Raw genomic sequence first — 15,562 nt, forward strand, 5'->3', positions numbered from 1 at the left:
CTGACTTTTTTCAGTACTTTGTACACTTAATTTAGTAAAATAAAAAAAGGATATAATTTTCTATAATTAAAGGAAGGTTGAAAAATAGACTCATTTTCTGGATAAAAGGAACAGGCTCTTATATTTTCTCTGTGTGGGCATATCTGAATTTACTGTAAAAATAAAACCCTTTTGATGTGTAAATCAGCTCCAGTTGAGGATACTTCCTAAGGTAGCTGCAAAAAAAGTATTTTAAACATCATTTTATAGTGTATTGTGTGGTATGAAAATTAGTTTTATATTTTTGCTCTTGGAAAGATTATAGAAAAATATAGACTTCATTCTTTCTTTCTTTTTTTTGCCTCCAGGGTTATTTCTGGGACTCAGTGCCTGCACCATGAATCCACTGCTCCTGGAGGCCATTTTTTTCCCTTTTGTTGCCCTTGTTGTTGTAGCCTTGTTGTGGTTATTGTTGTTCTTGATGTTGTTCCTTGTTGGATAGGACAGGGAGAAATGGAGAGAGGAGGGGAAGACAGAGAGAGGGAGAGAAAGATAGATACCTGCAGTCCTGCTTCACCGCCTGGGCAGCGACTCCCCTGCAGGTGGGGAACCGGGGGCTCAAACCCAGATCCTTAAGCCAGTCCTTGGACTTTGTGCCACGTGTGCTTAACCCTCTGCCCTACCGCCCTACTCCCATAGACTTCATTCATAACTTCACATCACTGTGGAAACAACTATGTAACAATTCTAAGAAAATAAAGAATTGCAAATCAAAAATAAATTAAAGCTCAAATATCTAAGGGATTAACTTTTACAAAATGTATTCTTACCATCTTAAGCATCTTTCAGTGAATAGTAGAGTACTGCTAACTGCGTCACACTGTTCTGTAGCAGAGCTCTAACACTTTCATTTTCTCAGGCAGAAAGTCTATACTCATTGACCAAGTCTCCTTTACTTTCTTCCCCAGCTCTTTGCAACCAGTATTCTGCTCTCTGTTTCTAAGAATTTTAACACATTACATACCTCATATAAGTGGAATCAAAAAATCTTTTTTGTGTATGATTTACTTAGTTTATGTCACATAAAATTCACCTTGTTAACATGGAAAGTTTTAAGACTGAAGTGTGTGTGTGTGTGTGTGTGTGTGTGTGTGTGTGTATCCATTATCCATTCATTGGGGCAGTGCACACTTGACTTGTTTCTCCTGATTGACTATTGTAATACTGAGGGTGAAAACGGAAATGTGAATAAGTCTCTGAGTCCCTTCTTTAATTTCTTCTCTATCTCCATTAGTGAGGAATAATTCTATTATCCATGTTTGATTGAAGTTTTAACAACTTCAGTTGGGCAGTTTCATCTTAAACTCACATGTACTAGTTATCAAGATACATAACATTCTGGGTCATATAATATTATAACACATTATAAAACAATTTAAGATAATTAAGATCATATAAAGAATATTTTCGGGGACCAGGTGGTAGTGCACTTAAGCTCACACATCACAGTGCACTATCATCCAGGTTCAAGCCCCTGGTCCCCACCTGCAGAGGGAAAGGCTTATGAGTGGTAAAGCAGGGTTACAGATGTCTCTCTGTCCCTCTCTATCTCTCCTTCCTCCCTTCTCAATTTCTCTCTGCCTCTATCCAATAATAAAAAAATTAATTAAATTTTTAAAGAATCTTTAAAAAGAATACTTTAAACAACAACAGAGAAGTAAAAGTCATAATTATTCAGAAATCCATAAGTAACCTAGAAAACTCCTATATAAAAAAATAGTATGAAAGTATTTTGAGACAATTTAAAATAAAATTAGAAATTATCAAACTTTTATGATTTGGCTAATTCAATGGTTAGAGTACATATGCTAAACTGGTAAATATATAAATACAATAAAATTAACTTCAACCTTAGTGATCAAGAAAAACATATAATTTGAACTTCCGCAGAGCAGAGGAATAAAAATAATGGTAATAGTAACAGCAATGATAGAGCAGAAATCTATAAAATCTAAAATGGTAAAAAGGACAGATAAATCAAAGTAACCGAAATGTGATGTGCTGAAAATGACTTTATATAAAATCTGGCTAGTTGACCAAAACAAAAATGCCAGTTTAAAAAGTGAAAAATTAGTGCACATTCATTGACCTGCTACCTCCTGTTTGTGTGAGCAGTGTTATTTTACTGTAGATAGAAATAGGTAAAGGGATAATTTTAAAAATTTATTTATTTATTTATTTATTCCCTTTTGTTGCCCTTGTTTCATTGTTGTAGTTTTTCTTGTTGTCCTGATTGTTGGATAGGACAGAGAGAAATGGAGAAAGGAGGGGAAGACAGAGAGGGGGAGAGAAAGGTAGACACCTGCAGACCTGTTTCACTTCTTATGAAGGGACTCCTCTGCAGGTGGTGGGGAGTCTGGGGCTTGAACTGGATTCCTTACACCGGTCCTTGCGCTTTGCTCCATGTGCGTTTATCCGCTGCACTACCGCCTGACTCCCAGGTGAAGGGATAATTAGCAATATAGCTAAATAGTCATGCTACCAGTCTCCTTCAAACAGAGTGCTAGAAATAGAAAAAGCAAAAAATAAAAAGAGGTCATTACAATTCATGTAGTGTGTGTGTGTGTGAATAAAGAAGCAGTATACAAATCTATGAACACAAAATTGATAATGTAAATACTCAATTTCATAACAGACAAAAATGCTGATATTCAGAGTAATAAATATTCTGGTAAACACCCCCTTACCTACTAAATAAATTATGTCAGCAATTAATACTCTCTCAAATTGATAGCCCACCCAGATAGTTGCCTTAGTGAAAACTTATAAGTAGACAAGAACTAATATCAGTTCTCTATAAACTCTTCTAGAACATAGAAGCACATAGTAGTTACTGATTTTTTCAAAATCAGAACCCTGACACCAAAATCAGACAAAAACACAAGAGGGAAGTAAAACTACAAATGAACAGTTCCATGTACATAGGCACATGGCTTCTCAACAAAATGTTAGTCAATTAAATCAGTGACTATGTCAAGAGAATTACATCATGCAACAAAGGGTTTACTGTAGTTATTCAAGACTCATCACTTGAAAGTCAATTTAGTTCGTCCTCTGTATCAACAGGCTAAAAACAGAAAAACATAAGTGTCCCAAGGGATTCATAATAAACATTGCATAAATTTTAATATCTATTTATTATTTTAATGATCCTCTGCAGAAAGGTGAATAGAGACAAATTTAATTAGCATGATAAAAATGTAAAATTAGCCTAATCCATTTTTAAGAAACTGTACTTAGTGAACAAAAACTGAATGTTTCTCACTGAAGATTAGAAACAAATGAGGTGTCTTGGCTCACCACTCCTACTTAATCTTCTTACTAAAAATTCTAACTAATATAGGAAGACAAGAAGTGGAATGTAGACTTGGCAAATTCCGAATTGATTTTATTTATATGGTAAGTTATTACATATATTAATTACTCCAAGATTCAGAAAAAATACTTCTAAAACTAAGAAGTCATTATAGCATAGTCACAAGATAAAATGTTAATATAAAGAGACAATGGCCTGCATATCAATAAAGCATAACTAGAACTAGGATTGTAAAATATATTAAATATATATAATGTCTACATAAGAAAAACGTAGAACTCTGATAAAAAACCTAAAGCTTAAATAAATGGAAATGCATTATATATATTTTTTAATCTGAAGACTTTATGCAGATATCAATTAATAGTCTTTTGTTAATAATTAAAAAATCAACATGTTACGAAACTATCTTAGGGTATCAAAAAAGAGAGAGACAGAATAGACAACATGACATTGAAGAAGAAACAGAAGAATAAAGTTGGAATCGCACACAAAAAGTTCAAGTCTATTCTGAAACTACAGTAATCAAGACTGCATGGTAAATGGATGAAGAGAGAGATTAATGGACCAGATCAGAAGAGTCTGTAGACAGATTCAAATACATGCTGTCACTGAAAATATCTTTCACCATTTTTTTTGGTAAATTTACTTCAAGGTATTTTATCTTTTTTGTACAGTTATAAATGGAATTGCTTCTTGCATAACCTTTTCTACTTACATATAGAAATGCCACAGATTTCTGTATCCTGATTTTGTATTTTGCCACTTTACAACTTTCTTTTTTAAGGGGGTAATACATCTTTACACTTTTACTGTCACCAGTAAAATACAACAGTTTGTACATGTGTAACATTTCTCAGTTTTCCATATGAGAATTCAACCCCCTCTAGGTCCTCTGTCATCATGTTCCAGGACCTGAATCCTATGTCTTCTATGATTTTATTTTATTGATGGTTTCTAGTAGCTTTTTTTTTGTGAAGTGTTAAGGTGTGTGTGTGTGTGTGTGTGTGTGTGTCTATGATATCAAGTAATCTGAAAATAGTAATAGCTAACTTCTTTGCCAATTCAAAATTTTTAACATCTTTTTCTTTCCTGATTGTTCTGGCCATGATTTCTGGAAATTTTTCTTCCGTGAATAGTCATGGTAAGAATGGATGTCCTTATCTAGTTTGAGATCCTAGGGGAAAAAAGCTTTCAGTTTTTCACCATTAATGTGATATCAACCATAGGTTTGTCATATATAATATTTATTATGCCAAGGAGTGTTCCTTCTAGTCCAGATTTAGTAACACGTTTATAATAAAAGGATATTGAATCTTCTCAAATATTTTTTTACATCTACTAATCAGATTGTGCAATTTTTCTTCTTTTGCTAGTTAGTGTTATGTTACATTGATTGATTTGAGGAGGTTAAACAATCCCTGGAATGAATCCCACTTGATGTTGATGGATTTTTCCTTTAGTGTATTGTTGAATTTTAACAGTTAAGATTTTTTTCCTTTTCTTTCTTCCTTCCTTCCTTCCTTCCTTCCTTCCTTCCTTCCTTTCTTTCTTTCTTTCTTTCTTTCTTTCTTTCTTTCTTTCTTTCTTTCTTTTTTTTTTTACCAGAGCACTGTTCAGCTCTGGCTTATGGTGGTTCGGGGGACTAAATCTGGGACTTTGGAGCCTCAGGTATGAGAGTCTGTTTGCATAACCATTATGCTATCTACCTTCCTCCTGAAGAGTCAAGATTTTGTTTAGGAATATTGTGGCAATATCCATCTGAGATTCTGGGATATTGGTATACAGTTTTCTTTTTTTCTACTGTCATTTTTTTTTTCTTTGTATATCTGAGTGATACTGATATCCTAGAATGTGCTTAGGATTATTTGCTGGGGGAGGGGGGATGCTAAAAGATGAGTCAGGATTTTTTCTTTTTCTTTTTTTTTTTTCTTGTTTGATACACTTTGTGAAAATGAGGTCTTTTTTTTTTCATGATTCCTGTGTTGTTTCATACTTTTTTTTTCTTTTCTAATTTTTTTTTATTGGGGAATTAATGTTTTACATTCAACAGTAAGTACAATAGTTTATACATGCATAACATTCCCCAGTTTCCCACATAACAATACAACCCCCACTGTGTCCTCTGAATCCTTCTTGGACCTGTATTCTCCCCACCCACCCACCCCAGAGTCTTTTACTTTGGTTCGATACACCAATTCCATTTCAGGTTCTACTTGTGTTTTTTTTTTTTTTTCTGATCTTGTTTTTCAACTTCTGCCTGTATAGTATTACAATTATTATTCATGACACTATAATTGGGAATACATTATACCATCCATGTAGTTATTCTAATAAGGCCAAACTTCTGCCCTTCCCATGATTAATTTCCTCTTAAGATGGAAACCCTTATAAAACCAACCTGTCATCCACTGATTAACTAGTAACCTCAGAGACCAGAATAACAAATGTGGCTTCATATTGATTTATGTTGTTGTCAGACCAGGAACTCAATATACTCAGGACCAGATCAGCCTTGGGAGGGCAAGTTCACATTTTTTTCCCCATCTATTACTTTTATCCCCGATAAAATGGAACCCACTGCACAGGCACTGGACTGATGTCAACAAGAAGGTCACCTTATCCACCTGGTACCTCATCCAATCTAAAGCCTCCTCTGAAATAGACATCTTAATACATTATGCCTTTTCCTTTCTCTTTTCTTTCTTCCTCTTTCTTTCTTTCTTTCTTTTTTTCTTTCTTTCTTTCTTTTCTTTCTTTCTCTTTACCATCTCTGGGGCTAGGTACCTGCACTACAAATCCACTGCTCCTAGTGGCCATTTTTTCCCTTTTTATTCTTTCTTTTTTATTATTTTTTTAAATATTTATTTATTTTCTCTTTTGTTGCTCTTGGTTTTCATTGTTGTTGTAGTTATTGATGTCGCTGTTGTTAGATAGGACAGAGAGAAATGGAAAGAGAAGGGGAAGACAGAGAGGGGGAGAGAAAGATAGACACCTGCAGACCTGCTTCACCACCTGTGAAGCGACTCCCCTGCAGGTGGGGAGCCAGGAGCTCAAACCGGGATTCTTATGCCGGTCCTTGCGCTTTGTACTACATGTGCTTAACCGCTGCTCTACCACCCGACTCCACCCCTTTTTTTCTTTCTATTTTTATTTAATGGAACAGAGAGAGATTGAGAGGCGGGTAAGGGAGATAGAGAAGGAGAGAGAAAGGTAGATACCTGCAGGCCTGCTTGACAGCTCATGAAGCACCCTTCCTGCGGGTGGTCTTACACATGGTGGTATATGCACTTAAACTCTTACACCACCACCTTCCCCCGACCATGCGTTTTCCAAGAATATAACCATATATTTCTTCTCCAGATATCCTTGTTGTGATTAAGGTAATGTAACATGCTATATCCAAAACCCACCCCCCAATTGGCTAAACATTAGATATTGACATGAATCAATGAGTTATACCTTCTCTTTGTTCATACAAGGACTTCCACTGCCCAGTTAGTAAATTGTTTTACCCTTGCGTTCCACTCCTCCCAGTTTTAATGAGATATAATTGAACCATAACATTGTGTTACTTTAGAGAAGAGAAGAGATAGCTGCAACAATGTTCTACCTCTAGTGCAGCTTCCCTCTGCAGATGGAGACCCCAGACTAGAATGCTGGTCTTAGTATGTGGTAATGGGTGTACTCTACCATGTGCACCAACACTTCCCCCCCTAACCTTTCTTTAAATAGGGACAAAGAAGCAGAAAGGCAGAGAGAGTCAAAGACAGATAGAGACATAGAGGGAAACCCCAGAACTGAAGCTATCTATCTTAATGCACTAAGGGCTGGGTTCATACCTGAGTAGTGCACCTGGTAAAGCAGAATGCTCTTCAAATAAGCTCCTTACCCCTCTTTATTATATGTATTTCTCTTTACTATATATATTTTTTCTTTATTGGGGAATTCATGTTTTACATTCAACAGTAAATACAATAGTTTGTACATGCATAACATTCCCCAGTTTCCCATATAACAATACAACCCCTACTAGGTCCTCTGTCATCCTTCTTGGACCTGTATTTTCCCCACCCACCCACCCCCACCCCAGAGTATTTTACTTTGGTGCAATACGCCAATTCCAGTTAAGGTTATACTTGGGTTTTCTCTTCTGATCTGGTTTTTCGGCCTGAGAGTGAGATCATCCCATATTCATCCTTCTGTTTCTGACTTATTTCACTTAACATGAATTTTTCAAGGTCCATCCAAGATCGGCTGAAAATGGTCAAGTCACCATTTTTTTACAGCTGAGTAGTATTCCATTGTGTATATATACCACAACTTGCTCGGCCACTCATCTGTTGTTGGACACCTGGGTTGCTTCCAGGTTTTGGCTATTACTAATTGTGCTGCCAAGAACATATGTGTACACAGATCTTTTTGGATGGGTGTGTTGGGCTCCTTAGGATATATCCCCTGGAGAGGAATTGCAGGAGCATAGGATAGGTCCATTTCTAGCCTTCTGGGAGTTCTCCAGTATGTTCTCCATAGAGGTTGAAACAATTTACATTCTCGCCAGCAGTGCAGGAGGGTTCCATTGTCCCCACAATCTCTCCAGCATTTCCTGCTGCTACCTTTTCTGATGTATGACATTCTCACAGGAGTGAAGTGGTATCACATTGTTGTCTTTATTTGCATTTCTCTGACAATCAAACACTTGGAGCATTTTTTCATGTGTTTCTTGGCCTTTTGGATCTCTTCTGTGGTGAATATTCTGTCCATATCCTCCCCCCATTTTTTGGATGGGGTTATTATTTGTTATCTTGTTGTTGAGTTTGGCAAGCTCTTTATATATGTTGGTTATTAAACTCTTGTCTGATGTATGGCATGTAAAGATCTTCTCCCATTCTGTGAAGGGTCTTTTGGTTTGGGTAGTGGTTTCTTTTGCTGTGAAGAAGCTTTTTAATTTGATGTAGTCCCAAAGGCTTATACTTGCCTTAGTCTTCTTTGTAATTGGATTCGTTCCATTGAAGATGTCTTTAAAATGTATGTGGAAAAGAGTTCTGCCAATATTTTCCTCTAAGTATCTGATAGTTTCTGGTCTAACATCCAAGTCCTTGATTCACTTGGAATTTACTTTTGTATTTGGTGAAATACACTGGTTCAGTTTCATTCTTCTGCATGTTTCAACCCATTGTTTCCAACACCATTAGTTGAAGAGACTCTGCTTTCCCCATTTAATAGTCTGGGCCCCTTTGTCAAAGATTAGATGTCTATAGGTGTGGGGGCTCACTTCTGGGCTCTCAGTTCTATTCCAATGGTCAGTGTGTCTATTCATGTTCTTGTACCAAGCAGTTTTGATGACAATGGCCCTATAATACAATTTGAGATCTGGGAGTGTGACGCCTCCAGTTCTGTTCTTTTTTCTCAGGATTGTTTTGGCAATTCTAGGTCTTTTCTGGTTCCAGATGAGCATTTGCAGCATTTCTTCTAGTCTCCTAAAAATGTGCTTGGGATCTTGATGGGGACAGCATTAAATATGTATATGGCTCTGGGTAGTATATTCATTTTGATGATGTTAATTCTTCCAACCCATGAACATGGAATATTTTTCTACTTCTTTGTGTCTTTTTCAATTTCCTTGAGTAGTGACACATAATTTTCAGTATACAAGTCTTTCACTTCTTTGGTTAGGTTTATTCCTAGATATTTTATTGTTTTTGTTGCTATAGTAAAAGGTATTGATTTCTGGATTTCAATTTCTTCTTAGTGTTTGCATAGAAGAATGCCACTGACTTTTGAATGTTAATTTTGTAGCCTGACACCTTACTGTATTTCATATGATTTCCAAAAGCTTCTTGCTGGATTCCTTAGTTTTTTCTGTATATACTATCATGTCATCTGCAAATAGGGAGAGATTGTCTTCTCTTCCAATCTGTATGCCTTTAATTCCTTGCTCCTGCCTGATTGCTATGGCAAGAACTTCCAACACTATGTTGAATAGTAATGGTGATAGTGGGCAGCCCTGTCTAGTACCTGATCTGAGTGGAAATGCTTCGTTTTTCACCATTGAGTATGATCTTGGCTGTAGGTTTGCTATATAGACTCCACTATCTTCAGGAATTTTCCATCTATCCTCATTTTTTGTAGTGTTTTGATCATAAAGGGATGTTGGATTTTGTCAAAGGCTTTCTCTGCATCAATTGATATGACCATGTGGTTTTTGTTCTTGCTTTTGTTGATGTGGTGGATCACACTGATTGATTTACATATGTTAAACCAAACTTGCATGCCTGGGATAAACCCCACTTGGTCATGATGAAGAATCTTTTTAATATACTGCTGTATCTGGTTGGCTAGAATTTTGTTCAGTATTTTAGCATCTATGTTCCTCAGAGATATTGGTCTGTAGTTTTCTTTTTTTGGTTGTGTTCCTGTCTGCTTTTGGTATCAGAGTGATGTTGCCTTCATAGAAGCTGGCAGGGAGTACTTCAGTGTCTTCAATCTTCTGGAAGACTTTTAAAAGTAGAGGTATTAGTTCTGCTTTGAAGGTTTTGTAGAATTCATTTGTAAAACCATCTGGTCCAGGACTTTTATTTTTGGGAAGATTTTTGATAACTGTTTCAATTTCATTAGCTGTGATGGGCCTGTTCATGTTATACACTTCATCTTTACTTAGTTTTGGAAGTTGGTAGGTATCTAGGAAATCGTCCATTTCTTCCAGGTTTTCTAGCTTGGTGGCATATAGTTGTTCACAAAAGCCTCGCATGATATGTTGAATTTCTGCAGTGTCTGTTGTGATATCTCCTCTTTCATTTAGTATCCGATTTATTTGGGTCTTTTCCCTTTTTGTTTTGTGAGTCTGGCTAAAGGTTTGTCGATTTTGTTCACTCTTTCAAAGAGCCAACATTTACTTTCGTTGATCTTTTGTATGGTTTTCTTATTCTCAATGTTATTTATTTCTGCCCTAACTTTAGTGATTTCTGTCCTTCTGGTTGCTTTAGGGTTCCTTTGTAGTTCTTCTTCTAGGTCTTTAAGATGTGCAATCAGGCTGTTTATTTGTGCTTTTTCTTGTTTTCTAACGTGTGCTTGTATAGCTATGAACTTCCCTCTTAGTACTGCCTTAGCTGTGTCCCAAATATTTTGATAGCTTGTGTCTTCGTTTTCGTTGAACTCTCGAACCATTTTGATTTCTTCCTTGATTTCCTCTTTGACCCAGAAGTTGTTAAGAAGTGTACTGTTGAGCTTCCACATTTTGGGACTATTACTAGTCTTTTGTTGATTGTTAAGTGTTAGTTTAATTCCACTGTGGTCTGAGAAGATGCTTGGGATGATTTCAATGCTCTTGAATTTGCTGATGCCATCTTTATGGCCTAACATGGTCTATCCTTGAGAATGACCCATGTGGATTTGAGTAAAATGTGTATTCCAGTTTCTTGGGATGAATGACTCTGAAAATGTCCAACAGTTCTAGTTTATCTATCTCTTCATTTAGCTCCTTCATGTCTTTATTGATTTTCTGCCTGGATGATCTGTCAAGTTGAGAGAGTGGGGTGTTGAAGTCCCCTACTATGACTGTGTTGCTGTTAATATATTGCTGTAGCTCTTTCAGTAGGTGTTTGATGTATGTAGATGGCTTCTCATTGGGTATATAGATGTTAATAATTGTTAAGTCCTCTTGATTGACTGATCTCTGAGCATTAAGTAATGTCCATCCCTATCTTTTTTAATCTTATCTATTTTAAAGTCTATCATGTCAGATATGAGAATAGCTGTTCCTGCCCCTTTTTTGTAGGCCATTGGCTTGTATGATAGTTTTCCATCCTTTCACTTTAAGTCTGTGTTTGTCTTGTTGACTTAGGTGAGTTTCCTGTAGACAGTATATTGCTGGGTTGTATTTTCTGGTCCATCTTCCTACTCTGTGTCTTTTAATAGGTGAATTCAGGCCATTGCCATTTATTGATATCAAAGATTGAAGATATTTTAATGCCATTCTTACAGAGTTTTAGAGTGTTCTTATATATGACCTATTTATGGTGGTCTGACTGTTTATAGAAGACCTTTCAGAACTTCTTTCAGGGAAGGCTTGGTGATAGTTGATTCCTTCAACTGTTGCTTGTCTGAGAAGGTTTGATGCCTCCATCTAGTCTGAATGACAGTCTAGCAGGATATAGTATTCTTGGTTGAAAGCCTTTCTCATTGAGCACTTGATAGATATCTTGCCATTCTCTTCTGGCCTGTAGTGTTTGTGTGGAGAAGTCTGCTGCTAATCTTATGAGTTTTCCTCTGTAGGTGACTCTTTGTTTTTCTCTTGCAGCATTCAGGATCCTTTTTTTTATCCTTATTCCTTTCCATTCTAAGTATGTTATGTCTTGGTGTCTTTAAGTATGGATTAATTCTGTTTAGGACCCTCTGGGCTTCTTGAATCTTTATGTCTTTGATGTTGTCTAGACTAGAGAAGTTTTCAGCTATTATGGCCTGAAGAATGCTTTCTTCCTCTCCCTCTCTTTCTTCCTCTGGTAAGACAATAATGTGTATATTGTTTCTTTTGAAGTCATCGCATAGGACTCTGTTGTTGTTTTCAGCATCTCTTAATCTCTTTTTGAGATCTCTTACTTTTTTTTTTAGTTGTCTCTAATTCGTCCTTGATCTTGCTAATTCTGTCTTCAGACTCATTGATTCTATTCTCTCTCCCCTCTATTGTTTTCTGGAGTTCATCTATTTTGTTACCCTATTCTGACACTGTTTTAGCTAGTTCACCTAGTTGTGTTCTTAGTTTAGCTATTTCAGCTTTCAGCTCTCTAATAACCTTGAGATAATTAGTGTTTTCTTCCACAGTCTCATTTGTTGTTCTTGTATTTCTGATTACGATTCTTTCAAACTCTTTACTCACTCCTGTGATTATTTCCTTAGCTAGTGTTTGGATGTTGAACTCGTTATTTTGTTCTTCACCCTTTGGGGGGATTTTAGCTGCACTCTTGTCCTGGTTTGTTTCTCCATTATTTCTTCTTGTTGGTTTAACCATTTTATATATTATGTTATGAGTTCCCTGTCTCAGTACTTTTCAAATTACTGATCACTACTGCCTGGATTGACTTGTGTCTAAGTAATGTAATTAAAGGGTTCACAGTGGTGGAAGTTAACAGTTATTTCAATAGTATTTTAATCCCTAAGTTGGAGCTCAGTGGTTTAAAAGCCTCTTTTTCTTTTTCTTCCCTGTATGCTATGGGAGCCTGAGGGCTTTTAAACTACAAATTGGCTTCTTAGCTTAATCACTGACTTCTGATCAAGAGATAAAGCAGGTGTGTCAGAGATACTCCAGTGGTTATGCAAAGAGACTTTCACAGCCCCACTGCTATGCTACCCAGGTATAGGTCTTCTCCTGAGTTTCCTGGCTGGATCTCTGTCCCCCTGGTATCCCTCCCTGCCACTGCTCCAGACTCTGAGAGCAGTAGCAATGGAGACCCAGAGTTGCACTTGGTGAGTCTCCGGGGAATCCTCTCCTCCCCTCAGCTGTCCCCTTGTTGGTGGAACAGACTGGAGGTGGTGTCTCAACTGACAAACTGCCAGACTGTTACCAGCCACTTAATCTCTCCCTAGGTTCCTCTCTGTCACCAGCCACACGTGTTTGCACTCACTGGTGACCTTTTGGGTTTCTGTAGTCATTCCAGTCCTGTCTTGTTTCGGTCCCAGGTGGTCTCCTTTGGTATTCCTAGTTAATCCTGGAGAGGAGAGGAGAGGAGAGGAGAGGAGAGAAAAAGATCTGCTGCAGCTCATAGCCCCGCCCCTGGAAGTCCTTTACTATATTTTTAATCTGCCATACGTGAGGTGCTATGATGGCAGAAAACTGACAAAAAAAAAAAAAGGATCCAGCAGTTATAGCCCTTGGATTTACATGAGTAGATCGAGTTTGAGGTGTACGGATTTGTTTTGTGGTTGTAAAGTCATTGCCTAAGAATTTAAGGTATTTTGAACAGTGAATGTGTTTATATTACAGCTAAACTATACCTATTTGAGACTTTGGATTATTTTGCAATTCATATTGTTGGTGTATAGGTTTAAAATTGGGTTGAAAGGGGGGTGAATTTTTATGACATCCTTTCAGGTTATTATTTATGATATGTATTCCAGTGCAATTCAAAATGACTGCATAACATTTGCAACAGTTATTATAATTGGTATTTACTGGCTGTTCATTTTGGATGGGTATCATGCTTTGTCCTTCACATCCATCATTTTATTTATTTTTCAGAACAGCCCTTAAGTTAAATTGTTAGATTGGATTTCCTTCAAAAACAAACTTTGGGGGAGTCAGGCGGTAACACAGCGGGTTAAGAACACGTGGTGCAAAGCCCAAGGACCGGCATAAGGATCCCTGTTCAAGCCTCTGGCTCCCCACCTGCAGGGGAGTCGCTACATAAGCGGTAAAGCAGGTCTGCAGGTGTCTATCTTTCTCTCCCTTTCTCTGTCTTCCCTTCCTCTCTCCATTTCTCTCTATCCTACCCAGCAGCAATGACATCAATAACAATAATAATAACTACAATAAAACAACAAGGGTGACAAAAGGGAATAAATAAACAAATATTAAAAGTAAAAAAATAAATAAATAAACTTTGGGTGTCAGTGATATAATAGAAAAAAAATGACCTGAAGAAAATTTGCTATTTTGTGGGGAAAAAACAAACCAGCAACAATCCCGGTGGCAGACAAATAAACTCAAAATAAGAAGTGAGGGTGTGGACTTTTAAAAACTTACTTTGAACTTGTAGGGGAAAAGCTTCATGAGCAGTGAAGCAGTGCTGCGTATGTCTTTCTTTCACTCTCAACCTCACCATTCCATATCAATTTCTTTCTGTCTCCATCCATCCAATACATAAAAACAAGATTTTAAAAACTCACTTTGACCAATCTCAAACAATACTACTTATGTGCAAGCAGGCAATTCAAACCTTTATTCAACATTTACTCATGCCTCTACCTCATTCATTTATTCACTTTCAATATTAGAAAGCTCCACTCTTACTCTCATGAACATCTTCTCATTACAGTAAACATAAATTCTTAGTAGCTTATCTAAGAGCTTCTACATTTAGATTTTTTCCAAGTCTCTAGTTACATAACTCCTATACATTCTCATATGAATATTTGAAATAAACATCACAGAAGAACATTTTTGTGAAGGGTAAAAGTGTAAAAATGAATGTGACATTTTATTCACTTCTTAACTTGCTTTCTGCAGACTTTCTTGCTACAGTCTGTATGTGATTCTCAAAACTACTTTCCTCACCCTTGAGTCGAGGCTCTGTCACGTGTTCCTCCTTTTGTATATCCTGCAGGGAACTTGTGCACATGAAAGAGATGAAGCATTTACTGAAGAGTCAAGAAATCCATGCTTATTGTTGTGTGTAGATGCTTGAAATTAAACTACTTTTAAAATTTCAAGTGAATACAAATAATCCTCTTCGTTGGTTTCTCCTACTGAGTATAGTGAAATGATTCCTACTTTGTAAAATGTACTGAAATTTTGAATCATTAACACTGCAGTAAGAGTGAGAAAAAGTAAATGGAATTTGTAACAGCAACACAGGAAGAATCTGTTATTGGGATCATGTGATTAGCATTCCATTCAGAAAAAAATTCATGAGCCCAGCAAAGCTCAAGAGATGGTGTTCTTCAGAAGCCTTTGTGGTTACCACTGAAATTGAGAAATTAGTCACAGTCTTAGGATCTAAATAGAAACTGAGAAAGTAAGATGCGGTAGCAACATATGTTGAGGGCACATACTGAAACAGTGGTGTGACTTCATGTGGCAGTGCTTCTTGATTGTTGGGTTCTCCAGAATGAACCACTGTCCTCTGCCCTTTCTACAAGAAAGAGTCAGTTACAAAGAACAGTAAAAAGAAGTCCAACTAGCTTCCATTCACGAGAACTTGAGCTCAGCTCTAATTAGGAGCACCTATGAATTCTAGTCACTTGTTTCAGCCACAGTTTTAGAACTCTCGTTGACTATAGAAGAACAGATTGGGTGCAATAATCTTCTCACATCAATAATAGAACTTTAACTCAGGGACAGGAAGAACTTGAACCCTGGCACTAGCCTATGTGAACAAGAAAATCTGTCTCTGCCCAGGCTCTTGTGAGACACTCCAAGAGCTCCATGTCCCCCTAAGTCTGAAATACTCTGGGGACTTTTACCCCTTGGTGAGAAAGAGATTGGGGGAAATT

This window comes from Erinaceus europaeus, chromosome 10, assembly GCF_950295315.1.
Source record: "Erinaceus europaeus chromosome 10, mEriEur2.1, whole genome shotgun sequence".
Taxonomy (NCBI): Eukaryota; Metazoa; Chordata; class Mammalia; order Eulipotyphla; family Erinaceidae; genus Erinaceus; species Erinaceus europaeus.